Source organism: Cryptomeria japonica, unplaced genomic scaffold (genome assembly GCF_030272615.1).
Source record: "Cryptomeria japonica unplaced genomic scaffold, Sugi_1.0 HiC_scaffold_430, whole genome shotgun sequence".
Classification (NCBI taxonomy): domain Eukaryota; kingdom Viridiplantae; phylum Streptophyta; class Pinopsida; order Cupressales; family Cupressaceae; genus Cryptomeria; species Cryptomeria japonica.
In genome coordinates, this window is record NW_026729250.1 from 107501 (window position 1) to 122500 (window position 15000).

The window sequence follows — 15000 nt, forward strand, 5'->3', positions numbered from 1 at the left end:
AGGTCTATGCATGTGAGAGGCTGAAAGCAAGGTCGACTCGGAGCGGTCTATGCATCGGGCGCGCTTGGGGCGACTACCAGTGCCAACCCCTTATCCCGCGACGCGTCCGACAAAGAGAACGTTCCAAGGCGGCAGAGGAGGTTACCAGCCGAAGGATGCAGTAGCAATAACAGGTATAGTTCCGCGGCGGCCGAGAAGACTCACCGCATAGGAATCGGGATGCGAGGCGAGGGATGCGGCGGGAAGGCCCCGACGGCTAAACGGAAGAGGCTGCAGGGCCGCCTCGGAATGGTCCAAGCATCGGATGCGATTGGGACGACTACCAGTGCCAACCCCTTATCCCGCGATGCGTCCGATACACAGATAGTTCCAAGGCGGCCGAGGAGCCTCACCGCATATCAATCGGGGTGCGAGGCGAGGGATGGGGCGGGAAGGCCCCAACGGCTAGACGGAAGAGGCTTCAGGGCCACCTCGGAATGGTCCAAGCATCGGACGCGCTTGGGGCGACTGCCAGTGCCAACCCCTTATCCCGCGATGCGTCCGATACACAGATGGTTCCAAGGCGGCCGAGGAGCCTCACCGCATAGCAATCGGGGGTGCGAGGCGAGGGATGGGGCGGGAAGGCCCCAACGGCTAGACGGAAGAGGCTTCAGGGCCGCCTAGGAATGGTCCAAGCATCGGACACGCTTGGGGCGACTACCAGTGACAGCCCCCTATCCCGCGATGCGTCCGATACGAAGATGGTTCCAAGGCGGCCGAGGAGCCTCACCGCATAGCAATCGGGGTGCGAGGTGGGGGATGCGGCGAGATGGCCCCAACGGCTAGACGGAAGAGGCCACAGGGCCGCGTCGGAATAGTCCAAGCATCGGACGCGCTTGGGGCGACTACCAGTGACAACCCCTTATCCCGCGATGCGTCCGATACGAAGATAGTTCCAAGGCGGCCGAGGAGCCTCACCGCATAGCAATCGGGGTGCGAGGTGGGGGATGCGGCGAGATGGCCCCAACGGCTAGACGGAAGAGGCTGCAGGGCCGCCTCGGAATAGTCCAAGCATCGGACGCGCTTGGGGCCACTACCAGTGACAACCCCTTATCCCGCGATGCGTCCGATACGAAGATAGTTCCAAGGCGGCCGAAGAGCCTCACCGCATAGCAATCGGGGTGCGAGGTGGGGGATGCGGCGAGATGGCCCCAACGGCTAGACGGAAGAGGCCACAGGGCCGCCTCGGAATAGTCCAAGCATCGGACGCGCTTGGGGCGACTACCAGTGACAACCCCTTATCCCGCGATGCGTCCGATACGAAGATAGTTCCCAGGCGGCCGAGGAGCCTCACCGCATAGCAATCGGGGTGCGAGGCGAGGGATGCGGCGAGATGGCCCCAAAGGCTAGACGGAAGAGGCTGCAGGGCTGCCTCGGAATAGTCCAAGCATCGGACGCGCTTGGGGCGACTACCACTGCCAACCCCTTATCCCGCGATGCGTCCGATACACAGATAGTTCCGAGGCGGCCGAGGAGGTGGGGGATGCAGCGAGATGGCCCCAACGGCTAGACGGAAGAGGCTGCAGGGCCGCCTCGGAATAGTCCAAGCATCGGACGCGCTTGGGGCGACTACCAGTGACAACCCCTTATCCCGCGATGCGTCCGATACACAGATAGTTCCGAGGCGGCCAAGGAGCCTCACCGCATAGCAATCGTGGTGCGAGGTGGGGGATGCGGCGAGATGGCCCCAACGGCTAGACGGAAGAGGCTGCAGGGCCGCCTCGGAATGGTCCAAGCATCGGATGCGCTTGGGGCGACTACCACTGCCAACCCCTTATCCCGCGATGCGTCCGATACACAGATAGTTCCAAGGCGGCCGAGGAGCCTCACAGCATAGCAATCAGGGTGCGAGGCGAGGGATGCGGCGAGAAAGCCCCAACGGCTAGAGGGAAGAGGCTTCAGGTCCGCCTCGGAATGGTCCAAGCATCGGACGCGCTTGGGGCGACTACCAGTGACAACCCCTTATCCCGCGACGCGTCCGATACACAGATAGTTCCAAGGCGGCCGAGGAGCCTCACCGCATAGCAATCGGGGTGCGAGGCGAGGGATGCGGCGAGAAGGACCCAACGGCTACACGGAAGAGGCTTCGGGGCCGCCTCGGAATGGTCCAAGCATCGGACGCGCTTGGGGCGACTACCAGTGACAACCCCTTATCCCGCGACGCGTCCGATACACAGATAGTTCCAAGGCGGCCGAGGAGCCTCACCGCATAGCAATCGGGGTGCGAGGCGAGGGATGCGGCGAGAAGGACCCAACGGCTAGACGGAAGAGGCTTCGGGGCCGCCTCGGAATGGTCCAAGCATCGGACGCGCTTGGGGCGACTACCAGTGACAACCCCTTATCCCGCGACGCGTCCGATACACAGATAGTTCCAAGGCGGCCGAGGAGCCTCACCGCATAGCAATCGGGGTGCGAGGCGAGGGATGCGGCGAGAAGGACCCAACGGCTAGACGGAAGAGGCTTCGGGTCCGCCTCGGAATGGTCCAAGCATCGGACGCGCTTGGGGCGACTACCAGTGACAACCCCTTATCCCGCGACGCGTCCGATACACAGATAGTTCCAAGGCGGCCGAGGAGCCTCACCGCATAGCAATCGGGGTGCGAGGCGAGGGATGCGGCGAGAAGGACCCAACGGCTAGACGGAAGAGGCTTCGGGTCCGCCTCGGAATGGTCCAAGCATCGGACGCGCTTGGGGCGACTACCAGTGACAACCCCTTATCCCGCGACGCGTCCGATACACAGATAGTTCCAAGGCGGCCGAGGAGCCTCACCGCATAGCAATCGGGGTGCGAGGCGAGGGATGCGGCGAGAAGGACCCAACGGCTAGACGGAAGAGGCTTCGGGTCCGCCTCGGAATGGTCCAAGCATCGGACGCGCTTGGGGCGACTACCAGTGACAACCCCTTATCCCGCGACGCGTCCGATACACAGATAGTTCCGAGGCGGCCGAGGAGCCTCACCGCATAGCAATCGGGGTGCGAGGCGAAGGATGCGGCGAGAAGGACCCAACGGCTAGACGGAAGAGGCTTCGGGTCCGCCTCGGAATGGTCCAAGCATCGGACGCGCTTGGGGCGACTACCAGTGACAACCCCTTATCCCGCGACGCGTCCGATACACAGATAGTTCCAAGGCGGCCGAGGAGCCTCACCGCATAGCAATCGGGGTGCGAGGCGAGGGATGCGGCGAGAAGGACCCAACGGCTAGACGGAAGAGGCTTCAGGGCCGCCTCGGAATGGTCCAAGCATCGAACGCGCTTGGGGCGACTACCAGTGACAACCCCTTATCCCGCGACGCGTCCGATACACAGATAGTTCCGAGGCGGCCGAGGAGCCTCACCGCATAGCAATCGGGGTGCGAGGCGAGGGATGCGGCGAGAAGGACCCAACGGCTAGACGGAAGAGGCTTCAGGGCCGCCTCGGAATGGTCCAAGCATCGGACGCGCTTGGGGCGACTACCAGTGACAACCCCTTATCCCGCGACGCGTCCGATACACAGATAGTTCCGAGGCGGCCGAGGAGCCTCACCGCATAGCAATCGGGGTGCGAGGCGAGGGATGCGGCGAGAAGGACCCAACGGCTAGACGGAAGAGGCTTCAGGGCCGCCTCGGAATGGTCCAAGCATCGGACGCGCTTGGGGCGACTACCAATGACAACCCCTTATCCCGCGACGCGTCCGATACACAGATAGTTCCGAGGCGGCCGAGGAGCCTCACCGCATAGCAATCGGGGTGCGAGGCGAGGGATGCGGCGAGAAGGACCCAACGGCTAGACGGAAGAGGCTTCAGGGCCGCCTCGGAATGGTCCAAGCATCGGACGCGCTTGGGGCGACTACCAGTGACAACCCCTTATCCCGCGACGCGTCCGATACACAGATAGTTCCGAGGCGGCCGAGGAGCCTCACCGCATAGCAATCGGGGTGCGAGGCGAGGGATGCGGCGAGAAGGACCCAACGGCTAGACGGAAGAGGCTTCAGGGCCGCCTCGGAATGGTCCAAGCATCGGACGCGCTTGGGGCGACTACCGTTGCCAACCCCTTATCCCGCGATGCGTCTGATACACAGATAGTTCCGAGGCGGCCGAGGAGCCTCACCGCATAGCAATCGGGTTGCGAGGCAGATTATTGGGAAGGGAACCCCCTGGGATGCGGCTCAAGCAGTGCCCAAAGGGACTGGAATGCGGAATCACATCGAGAGACCCAAATGCTATACGAGGGCTCAAATCGAATTATCGATTTGGCCACGACATGGACGCATCGGAACGACTACCTTTGCCGAACCACTCGCAATTGCATCCATACCGAAACCAATAGACATTTCCGTTAGAGCCCTCGCATAGCATTCGGGAATCTCGCATGCCCCTCTAAATCGACCAATGCTGGCGCTCAATGAAAATCCGAGCGCTACCACCGTTCGAGCGCCAGCATTGGTCGAGTTAGAGGGGCACGGGGGAGAATGCTCCAGTCAACACCTCCCCTATATAAGTTATTTGTCCGATTCTCGCACAACCGTAGTCTGCCTCGTCGAATCAAACAACGGTCCCAGATTCCGACTTCCGTTCCGTAGAGACCCAAAAGCTAGATGGAGGCTCGCAAGAAAGAGAGTCGGCGCATAGCAATCGGGTTTCTCGAACGTTTAGGGACCGAGCTCACTTGCGGATAGGGCAAAATCCGCCAAGCAACCCAAAAGCTAGACGGGGGCTCGAATCGAATCGCCTAGGCGGCCACAACAACGACGTGTTGGATCGACTACCAGTGCCAAACCATTCAGCAAGACTAGTCTGTGTCGAGGCCGGATAGAGATTCTCAGAGAGCGCCCGCATAGCATTTAGGAGACCTGCCGCGTCCCTCACACTCGACAAATGGTGGTGCACGTTTATAAATCCGAGCGATCCCAACCCTTTCAAGCACCAACATCGGTCGAGATAGAGGGGCACGGAGGGGGCTGCGTGAGACAACACAGTCCCCTATATAAGTTATTTGTCCGATTCTCACACATCCGAAGAATGGTCATCAAATCGGACAACAGCCCAAACTTCCGACTTCCGTCCCAGAAAGCCCAAGAGCTATCTAAAACGTTCATGGCCGGAACTCGATCGCGGCTATACCAGTCCGCCAAGCAACCCAAAAGCTAGACTGGAGCTCTAGTCGAATCACCTCTGTGGCCATTGCAAGGACGTGTTGGAGCGACTACCATTGCCGAACCATTCCGCAGGTCGAGTCCATACCAAGGCCGCATAGAGATTCACGATGAGCTCCTGCATAGCAATCAGGAGACTTGCCGTGTCCATCACAATCGATAAATCCTGGTGCAAGATTTTTGCATCCGAGCGCTCCAACCAGTCGAGCACCAGCATCAATCGACATAAACGGGCACGGGGGGAGGATGCTCGAGAACACTACCTCCCCTATATAAGTTATTTGTCCGATTCTCAAGCAGCCGAAGTCTGGTCATCGAATCGGGTCAAAGACCACAACTTCCGACTTTACCCACAATGCAAGTCATCGAATCGAACATCGGCCCCCGAGTCGGACTCCATGCGTATGTCAGGTCATCGGACCCAAATTCCGCCTTCCTGCGCATGGCGGGCCATCAATATCAACTCGGTCATCGGACCCAAACTCCGCCTTTTTGCGTATGGCACGCCTTCAAATCGGTCATCGGACCCAAATTCCGCCTTCCTGTGCATGGCGGGCCATCAACATCAACTCGGTCATCGGACCCAAATTCCGCCTTTCTGCGCATGGCACGCCATCAACTCGGTCATCGGACCCAAATTCCGCCTTCCTGCGCATGGCAGGTCATCGGACACAAATTCAGACCTCGCCAATATGCCTACGTATCGAATCGGTCATCGGACCCAACTTCCGACTTCATCCATACTGTAGGGTCTTTGAGGTTGGCGCGGTGCGCTCAACCCAGGGAGTCGACCCATCGAAGCATACACCTCCCCTATATAAGCTATTTGTCCGATTCCCACACCTGTGTAGTTTGCACCTCTGACCAGGACATCGACCCCAACTTCCGAACTCGACTGCAACGACGGCACCAGCGCCTTGGTGCGCACCTTGCGACGCACAGTCCCAACATTCGCCTTCCTGCACATGGCAGGTCATCGGACCCAAATTCCGACCTCGCGAGTATGCCTACATATCGAATCGGTCATCGGACCCAACTTCCGACTTCATCCATACCGTAGGGTCTTTGAGGTTGGCGCGGTGCGCTCAACCCGGGGAGTCGACCCAACGAAGCATACACCTCCCCTATATAAGCTATTTGTCCGATTCCCACACCTGTGTAGTTTGCACCTCCGATCAAGACATCGACCCCAACTTCCGAACTCGCCTCCAACGACCGAACCAGCGCCTTGGTGCGCACCTTGCAACGCACAGTGCCAACATTCGCCTTCCTGCACGTGGCAGGTCATCGGACCCAAATTCCGACCTCGCGAGTATGCCTACATATCGAATCGGTCATCGGACCCAACTTCCGACTTCATCCATACCGTAGGGTCTTTGAGGTTGGCGCGGTGCGCTCAACCCGGGGAGTCGACCCAACGAAGCATACACCTCCCCTATATAAGCTATTTGTCCGATTCCCACACCTGTGTAGCTTGCACCTCCGATCAGGACATCGACCCCAACTTCCGAACTCGACTAAAAAGACCGCACCAGCGCCTTGGTGTGCACCTTGCAACGCACAGTGTCAACATTCGCCTTCCTGCACATGGCAGGTCATCGGACCCAAATTCCGACCTCATGAGCATACCTACTAATCGAATCGGTCATCGGACCCAACTTCCGACTTCATCCATACCGTAGGGTCTTTGAGGTTGGCGCGGTGCGCTCAACCTGGGGAGTCGACCCATCGAAGCATACACCTCCCCTATATAAGCTATTTGTCCGATTCCGACACCTGTGTAGTTTGCACCTCCGCTCAGGACATCGACCCCAACTTCCGAACTCGCCTGCAACGACCGAACCAGCGCCTTGGTGCGCACCAAAAGTGCGCACTTTTGGAGGGCACTTTTCTGCGCTCCAAAGGTGCGCACTTTTGGAGGGCACTTTTTGGAGGGCACTTTTCTGCGCTCCAAAGGTGCGCACTTTTGGAGGGCACTTTTTGGAGGGCACTTTTCTGCGCTCCAAAGGTGCGCACTTTTGGAGGGCACTTTTTGGAGGGCACTTTTCTGCGCTCCAAAGGTGCGCACTTTTGGAGGGCACTTTTTGGAGGGCACTTTTCTGCGCTCCAAAGGTGCGCACTTTTGGAGGGCACTTTTTGGAGGGCACTTTTCTGCGCTCCAAAGGTGCGCACTTTTGGAGGGCACTTTTTGGAGGGCACTTTTCTGCGCTCCAAAGGTGCGCACTTTTGGAGGGCACTTTTTGGAGGGCACTTTTCTGCGCTCCAAAGGTGCGCACTTTTGGAGGGCACTTTTTGGAGGGCACTTTTCTGCGCTCCAAAGGTGCGCACTTTTGGAGGGCACTTTTTGGAGGGCACTTTTCTGCGCTCCAAAGGTGCGCACTTTTGGAGGGCACTTTTCTGCGCTCCAAAGGTGCGCACTTTTGGAGGGCACTTTTGTGCACTCCAAAGGTGCGCACTTTTGGAGGGCACTTTTCCTGTGCTCCAAAGGTGCACACCTAGGTGAGCACCTTCGACCACACCTTGTAGCACACCAAACTCTGACTTTCGACTTCATCCGCAATGCAGGGTCTTTGAGGTTGGCGCAATGCGCACAACCAGGGGAGTCGACCCATCAAACCCAACACCTCCCCTATATAAGCTATTTGTCTGATTCTCATACATGCGTAGCCTGCAGGAGCAATTAGGACATCGACCCCAACTTTCGGCTTCTAAACGAAAACAAGGTCTTTGAGGTTGGTGTAATGCGAACAACTAGGGGAGTCAACCCATCAAACCCAACACCTCCCCTATATAAGCTATTTGTCTGATTCTCATACATGTGTAGTCTACAGGAGCAATTAGGACATCGACCCCAACTTTTGACTTCTTAACGAAAACAAGGTCTTTGAGGTTGACGTAATGCGCACAACCAGGGGAGTCGACCCATCAAACCCAACACCTCCCCTATATAAGCTATTTGTCCGATTCTCATACATGTGTAGCCTGCAGGAGCCATTAGGACATTGACCCCAACTTTTGACTTCTTAACGAAAACAAGGTCTTTGAGGTTGGCGTAATGCGCACAACCAAGGGAGTTGACCCATCAAACCCAACACCTCCCCTATATAAGCTATTTGTCTGATTCTCATACATGTGTAGCCTGCAACAACGATTAGGACATCCACCCCAACTTCTGAATTCGTCTGCGTTGACCGCACCAAAGGTGCACGCCTTGGTGCTCACCAAAATCCGACTTCCGACTTCTTCTGCTATGCGGGGTCTTTGAGGTTGGCGCAGTGCGCACAACCAGGGGAGTCAACCCACCGAATGCAACACCTCCCCTATATAAGCTATTTGTCTGATTCTCATACATGCGTAGACTGCAGCAATGATTAGGACATCCACCCCAACTTTTGACTTCTTAAACAAGACAGGGTCTTTGAAGTTGGTGCAGTGCACACAACCAGGGGAGTCGACCCATCAAACGCAACACCTCCCCTATATAAAGCTATTTGTCCGATTCTCATACGTGTAGTCTGCAGCAGCGATTAGGACATCGACCCCAACTTCCGAATTCGTTTGCATTGACCGCACCAAAGGTGCACGCCTTGGTGTGCACCCTGGAGTGCACTTTGGTGCTCACCTCGGTGCACACTTTGGTGTGCACCTCGGTGTGCACCAAAGGTGCGCACCTTGGAGCGCACCAAAGGTGTACACTTTGGAGCGCACCACATAGGGTCTTTGAGAGGTTGGCGCAGTGCGCACACCAAGGTGGGTGTTGAGGTGCGTGCCGAGGTGGGTGGGTGCTAGGGTGCGCTCCATGGTGGGTGCCAGGGTGGGTGCGTGCTAGGGTGGATTCCAAAGAGGGTCATAGGGTGGGTGCCAAGGTGGGTTGGTGATATAGTGGGTTCAAAGGTGGGTACTAGGGTGGGTTCCAAGGTGGGTCACAAGTTGGGTGCCAGGATGCGTGGGTGTTAGGTTGGGTGCCAAGGTGGGCTCCTGCGTGGGTGGGTGCTAGGGTGGGTTTCAAGGTGGACGCGAGGGCGGGTGCCAAGGTGGGTAACAAGTTGGGTGTTAGGATGGGTGAGTGCTAGAGTGGGTGCCAAGGTGGGTGGGTGCTAAGGTGGATGCCAAGGTGGTTCACAGGGTGGGTGGGTTCTAGGGTGAGTTCCAAGGTGGGTCACAGGTTCAGTGCTAGGGTGGGTGTCAAGGCGGGTGTCGAGGTGCCTGGGTGCTAGGGTGTGGATGCCAATGTGGGTCATAGGGTGGGTACTAGGGTGGGCTGCAATGTGGGTGCCAAGGTGGGTAACATGCTCGGTGGGTTCTAAATTGGGTGCCAGGGTGGGTGTGCACCCACCTTGCCCGAGGTGGGTGCCAAGGTGCCAGTGTGGGTGGGTGCTAAGGTGGATGCCAAGGTGGGTGAGAAGGTGGGTGATAGGTTGAGTGGTAGGATGGGTGGGTGCCAAGATGGGTCACAGGGTGGGTGCAAGGGTGGGTAGGTGCTAGGGTTGGTGTCAGGGTGGGTGGGTGCTAGGTTGGGTTCCAAGGTGGGTGCGAGGGTGAGTGTCAAGGTGGGTCACAGGTTAGGTGCTAGGATGGGTGAGTGCTAGGGTGCAAAGGTGCCAGGGTGGGTGCTAGGATGGGTCGATGCTAGGGTGAGTGGCAAGGTGGGTCCACAAGTGTCAAGGTGGGTGCCGAGGTGGGTGCCAAGTCGGCGACTGCTATGGTGGATGCCAAGGTGGGTCACGGGGTGGGTGCCAAGTTGCTAGGTTGGGTTCCAAGGTGGGTGCCAACGTGGGTGCTAGGGTGCGTGGGTTAAAGGGTGTGTCACAACGTGGGTGCCAGGATGGGTGCGCACCCACACTGGCCAAGACGGGTGCGGGTGCAAGGTTGGGTTCCAAGCCCGGTCACAGGCTGGGTGCTAGGATGGGTGGGTGCCAAGGTGGGCACCAGGGTGGGTGCACCCACCCTGGCCAAGGTGGGTCACGGGGTGGGTCCTAGGGTGGGTAACGGGGTGGGTACTAAGGTGCGTGCCAAGGTGGGTCATAGGGTGGGTGCCAAGGTGGGCACCAGGGTGGGTGTGCACCAACCCTAGCCAGGGTAGGTCACGGGGTGGTTGTCGGGGTGGGCGTCAAGGAGCCAAGGTGGGTGGCAAGTAGCCAAGTTGCGTGCCAAGGTGGGTGTCGGGGTGGGTGCCAAGGATCCAAGGTGGGTGCCAAGGAACCAAGGTGGGTGTCTGGGTGGGTGCCGAGGTGGGAGCCAGGGTGGGTCCCAAGGTGAGTGCAAAGGTGGGTGCCAGGGTCAAGGTGAGTGCCAATGTGGGTTCCAAGGTGCCAGGGTCAGGGTGAGTGCCAATGTGGGTTCAAAGGTGCTAAGTTGGGTGCGAGGTTGGGTGCGAGGGTGGGTGGGTGCCAAGGTGTGCTAGGTGGAAGCCCGGGTGGGTCGGCATCCCATGGGTGTCGAGTTGGGTGCCTGATGGGTGCTTCTTGTCAAGTTTTAGTCGTCGGGACTCATTTCGAGCCTTAGAGGTCGTTTCTTGTCCGGTTGCCCTGTCTTCGACCTGGGAACCCAATTTTGGTCCTCGGGTCCCATTTTTTTTTGTCTCGCATCCCACTTTTGGCCTGTGGCCTTTTCGGGGTCGATTCTCGTTTTGGGCATCAGAGCATGTTTCTTCTCCTAAAACCCAATATTTGTTTATTAAGTCTCGGAACACATTTTTGTTCTCGTGGACCCATCATGGGTCTTGGAACGCATTTGTGGTCCTTGGGTCCCATTTTGCATCCCGAAACTTGTGTTTTGGTGCTTGATCCCTATTTTGGGTGCCCACCTTGCACCAAGTGCGCACCCGGGGCAAACCGAGCGCCTTGGTGCACCGGGGCAAGATCGAGCGTGCACCCGAGGCGCCCCGAACATGCACCAAGGTGCACTCGGCCCACATGTGAGCGCAGGTCGTTGCGCCCGAGGTGGTGTGTGGGCACCGCGTTGCAGACGGGACACTGCACGCACACGACGCCCCCTCCAGGTGCACGCACGTAGGCCGGGCCGGGTGCACACCCGACGCCCTAGCAAGGTGCGCGCACCCGGGCAGGGCTCACACTTGGCGAACGGGGCGCACTTCGCGAGGGAGGGTGTGCACCTCGACGGGGGTGGGTGGCCGGGGTGGATTCGCACGTGGGTCGCGGTTTGCTAAGTACACACTGCGACAAGCTCATAACGGGTGCGATCATACCAGCGTTAGTGCACCGGATCCCATCAGAACTCCGCAGTTAAGCGCGCTTGGGCCGGAGTAGTACTGGGATGGGTGACCTCCCGGGAAGTCCCGGTGTTGCACCCTTTTTTAGTTTTTCGCCGGGCGTCGCAATGCTATTTGAATAAACCTTTTGCCCGTTTGCGTTCTCGTCGGGGCCGGGCCGGGCCGGGGTGCGCTGCCCGCACTACCGCGCGCGCGGGGGCGACACCGAGCGCGCACCCGAGGCGCCCCGAGCACACAGGCCACGGTGCAACCCGGGCGTTGTGCGCGCACCCCGGTGCGCCCGAGGTGCTGCGCGCGCACCCAGGTGAAATCGGTGTGCACCTCGGCCAGTGCGCGCTCGGTCGAGTCGCGCACGTTGGCCAAGGTGCACGGTGATGTTTCTTACTCTAAGGTTCCGCACCAGACGCCCGGGACAGGTGAGCGAAGCTGGGCGGGGCCGGGTGCGCGGCCGGGGCAGGTGCACGCAGCTGGAGAGAGCTTTGGAGCACACTTCGGAGCGCACCAATGATGCGCTCCATTCAAAAGTTTCCTGAAAAGGCAAAAAAAGTTGAGATTATAGAATTTCCCACTTGAGAGATTGTAAAAAAAAAAAATTTAAAATGAAGGAAACGCGGGTGCCAAGGTGTGCGCAGCCCAGCCAAGGTGTGCGCACCAAGGCGCCCACCCTGGCGAAGGTGCACGCAAGGTGCGCACCCGAGGCAAACCGGACAATTAACCCAACTTTCGACTTCGCGCGCACCTTGGAGCGCACTTCGGAGCGCTCCTTGGTGCGCACCAATCTTGGGCACCTCGGAGTGCACCATGGCGCCCACCAAGGTGCGCACCCGGGGCAAACCGAGCTCCGACTTCGTGCGCACCTTGGAGCGCACGAAAGGTGCGCACCATGGCGCCCACCAAGGTGCGCAGCCCAGCCAAGGCGTGCGCATCAAGGTGCGCACCCTGGCGAAGGTGCGCACCCGGGGCAAACCGAGCTCCGACTTCGTGCGCACCTTGGAGCGCACAAAAGGTGCGCAACCCAGCCAAGGTGTGCGCACCCCGGTCAAACCGAGCTCCGAATCGTGCGCACCAGAGGTGCACGCCATCGTGCGCACCTTGGAGCACACTTCGGAGCCCTCCTTGGTGCGCGCCGATGTTGCGCACCTCGGAGCGCACCCGGGGAAAACAATGCAATTAACCCGACTTTCGACTTCGTGGGCACCTCGGAGCGCTCTCGGGTTCGCACCTCGGAGCACACCGAGGTGCGCACCTTTGATGCGCTGCCTTCACCAATTTCCAGAAAAGGCAAGAAAACATTGAGAAGGTGTGCGCACCGAGGTGCCCACCCTGGCGAAGGTGCACGCGAGGTGCGCACCCGGGGCAAACCGGGCTCCGACTTCGTGCACGCCGCACCTTGGAGCACACTTCGGAGCGCTCCTTGGTGCGCACCAGGGCGCGCAACCCAGCCGAGGTGCCCACCCCGGCGAAGGTGCACGCGAGGTGCGCACCCGGGGCAAACCGGGCTCCGACTTCGTGCACGCCATGGTGCCCACCGCGGCGAAGGTGCACGCGAGGTGCGCACCCGGGGCAAACCGGGCTCCGACTTCGTGCACGCCGCACCTTGGAGCACACTTCGGAGCGCTCCTTGGTGCGCACCATGGTGCCCACCAGGGCGCGCAACCCCGCCGAAGGTGCACGCGAGGTGCGCACCCGGGGCAAACCGGGCTCCGACTTCGTGCACGCCGCACCTTGGAGCACACTTCGGAGCGCTCCTTGGTGCGCACCATGGTGCCCACCAGGGCGCGCAACCCCGCCGAAGGTGCACGCGAGGTGCGCACCCGGGGCAAACCGGGCTCCGACTTCGTGCACGCCATGGTGCGCACCGCGGCGAAGGTGCGCACCCGGGGCAAACCGGGCTCCGACTTCGTGCACGCCGCACCTTGGAGCACACTTCGGAGCGCTCCTTGGTGCGCACCAGGGCGCGCAACCCAGCCGAGGTGCCCACCCCGGCGAAGGTGCACGCGAGGTGCGTACCCGGGGCAAACCGGGCTCCGACTTCGTGCACGCCGCACCTTGGAGCACACTTCGGAGCGCTCCTTGGTGCGCACCATGGTGCCCACCAGGCCGCGCAACCCAGCCAAGGTGTGCGCACCAAGGTGCACGCGAGGTGCGCACCCGGGGCAAACCGGGGTCCGACTTCGTGCACGCCGCACCTTGGAGCACACATCGGGGCGCTCCCGGGTTCGCACCGGCGTTGCGCACCGTGGTGGGCACCTCGGAGCACACCAAGGTGGGCAGCGAGGTGCGCACCTTTGATGCGATGCCTTCACTAATTTCCATAAAAGGCAAAAAAAAAACGAGATTTTAAAATTTCCGTTTTGAAAGATAGTGAGAAAAAGGGAATGCTGGTGCCATCTTGAGCCCGCCCTGGTGCGCAGCCCAGCCAAGGTGTGCGCACCAAGGTGCCCACCCTGGCGAAGGTGCGCGCCCGGGCAATTAACCCAACTTCCAACTTCGCGCGCGCCAGGGTGGGAGCGCACCCAACAACCGGGCCTGGGAAGAGCCAATGCGAGAAACCCCACCAAACGCTCTGACAAAAAAAGAGGGGGCGCTCCAGTAACCCCGCTTCGGAGCGCACCCTGGGCAAACCCAGCCAAGGTGCAGGCGAGGTGCGCACCCGGGGCAAACCGGGCTCCGACAACGTGCACGCCGCACCTTGGAGCACACTTCGTAGCGCTCCCGGGTGCGCACCTCAGAGCACACCAAGGTGGGCAGCGAGGTGCGCACCTTTGATGCGCTGCCTTCACTAATTTCCAGAAAAGGCAAAAAAAAAAGGAGATTTTAAAATTTCCGTTTTGAAAGATAGTGAAAAAAACGGAACGCGCGTGCCATCTTGAGCCCGCCCTGGTGCGCAGCCCAGGTAAGGTGCCCACCCTGGCAAAGGTGCGCACCCGGGCAATTAACCCTACTTCCGACTTCGTGCGCGCCAGGGTGGCAACCGGGCCTCGGAAGAGCCAATGCGAGAAACCCCACCAAACGCTCCGACAAAAAAAGAGGCGGCGCTCCAATAACCCCGCTTCGGAGCGCAGCCGGGGCAAACCCAGCCAAGGTGCCCACCCCGACGAAGGTGCACGCGAGGTGCGCACCCGGGGCAAACCGGGCTCCGACAACGTGCACGCAGCACCTTGGAGCACACTTCGAAGCACTCCCGGGTGCCCACCGGCGTTGCGCACCGTGGTGGGCAGCGAGGTGCGCACCTTTGATGCGCTGCCTTCACTAATTTCCAGAAAAAGGCAAAAAAAAATGAGATTTTAAAATTTCCGTTTTGAAAGATAGTGAAAAAAAAGGAACGCGGGTGCCATCTTGAGCCCGCCCTGGTGCGCAGCCCAGGCAAGGCATGCGCACCAAGGTGCCCACCCGAGGTGCACACCCGGGGCAAACCGGGCTCCGACTTCGTGCAGGCCGCACCTTGGAGCACACTTCGGAGCGCTCCTTGGTGCGCACCATGGTGCCCACCAGGGCGCGCAACCCAGCCAAGGTCTGCACACCAAGGTGCCCACCCCGGCGAAGGTGCACGCGAGGTGCGCACCCGGGGCAAACCGGGCTCCGACTTCGTGCACGC

General features: G+C 60.0%; 1 non-coding gene across 1 annotated transcript; it reads left to right on the plus strand.

The window, feature by feature from the left end:
- The first annotated feature begins 11364 nt into the window (after positions 1-11364).
- Positions 11365-11483, plus strand: LOC131871614 (5S ribosomal RNA). The gene has a single exon (XR_009369827.1). It is a non-coding gene; the product is annotated as a 5S ribosomal RNA (ribosomal RNA).
- Positions 11484-15000: the final 3517 nt, after the last annotated feature.